Genomic DNA, 1,722 nt, shown 5'->3' on the forward strand with positions numbered 1-1,722 from the left:
TTATTACTGTTTTGAGACTACTTCCATCTTTAATTATTATATATCTCTAATTAATGAAAATAGACTATATTTGTTGATTGTGAGTTGGCTTGCTTAGAAGTTCGGCTAGGCTCCATCACAGCCTTGAGGTGGGATTTTGGTTCGTAACAATTGTATGGGGTAGAGTGTTGGCTAATTAAGAACTCACATGTTCAGGAGATAAAAGTAGCAAAAATAAAGATGTTGAGATAAATGTTTTGGAATACTATGAAAGATATGATTAGGAATAAAGGTATACAGGGCAAAGTGGGAGTGGACTACATGGTGGACAAGATGAGAGAAGTGAGACTGAGATGGATCAGCCGTATGAAGAGGAGATGCACAGGTGCCCCAGTGAGGAGGTGTGAAAGGTTGGCAATAATAGGTCTAACGAGAGGTAGAGGTAGGCCAAAAAAGTATTGGGGTAAGATGATTAGACAGGACATGGTACATCTTCAATTTACTGAGGACATGACCTTAGATAGGAGGGTATGAAGGTCGAGAATTAGGGTAGAAGATTAGTCGGTAGTCGAGGAGTGATATATCACTTTCCTGTGGAGAGGCATGGTGACAGTTTGGAGCACCTTATTTGCTCCTCCTTCTACTATCAGTAGTATTAGTATTATTCTCGTACTATCCTATTCTGCAATTTCTTATATTATCTGTTATTTCTTTTGTGTTGGCTATATAAACAAAGTGCTAAAAATACAGAATCTAAACTAGATGTGTAGGGCCCTCGCGATGCGAGCCCCATCACATTCTCCCCTAGGTTGTCGCCATTCCATGTAACGAAAAACCTTACTGGTCTGCACATCTAGTGTAATTGTTTGCTGGTTTTTCAATTTAAAATCTCTCGAATACCTCAAAACTTACTTGAGCACCTAGGACCCCTCCTGATCATCACGACTAGTCCAAATACCCTATATGGACTTGTCCAAAGGCTCAAAGCATGAAGCAAAATGCAATAACACAGAAATGAGGACTCATATTAAACTTAAGAATCTTAAGGTTCTAACTTTCATGCAATAGTGCCAAAATGGTCCTGAGCCCCTCGGATCCTAATCCGAACATACGTACAAATCCAAAAATATTATATAAACTTATTAGAAGCTTCAAACCATGAACCAAAGTGTATATAATGCAATGTAGGGGTAAGGTTGCTATTTTTAGCTTTTAAACATTCCAAATGGCCAATTTGTGATCCAAAACCTTCTCGAACCCTTCGGGACCCACAGAATCATAAAACACCAAATGATCCTACTAAAAATCCTAACTTAGGTAATAGAGTTTTAAACTAAAAACTACAGGTTAGGGTCATTACATTTCTAAGCCTAAGGACCAAATAACTGGCATGTTTACTAAAATTTAGAACGGACCAAAAAGAAAATAAGTTCATGAAATGAAAGTACTAGTAAGCAATAGCAACGCTTGACTTCACTTGCACGGTTCAAAGAATGCAAATATGAGGCGTAGGGTCTAGGTAATGTTATTACTGCCTACGTTATCTGAAAATACACGTCTAATTGACCAACCCAGATATGAACTCACTTTTGAGAATTTAAATGCAAATTGAAGAGCTCCTAATAGAATTGCCTTCCTATAGTAGAATCAAATGGAAAACACGAGAACAGCATCTATAAACAGATTCTCGAGAGACAATAGGGAGTAATTTCACACCCACCCACTAACCACGAAGATATACAA

Source organism: Nicotiana tabacum, chromosome 4 (assembly GCF_000715075.1).
Source record: "Nicotiana tabacum cultivar K326 chromosome 4, ASM71507v2, whole genome shotgun sequence".
Lineage (NCBI taxonomy): Eukaryota > Viridiplantae > Streptophyta > Magnoliopsida > Solanales > Solanaceae > Nicotiana > Nicotiana tabacum.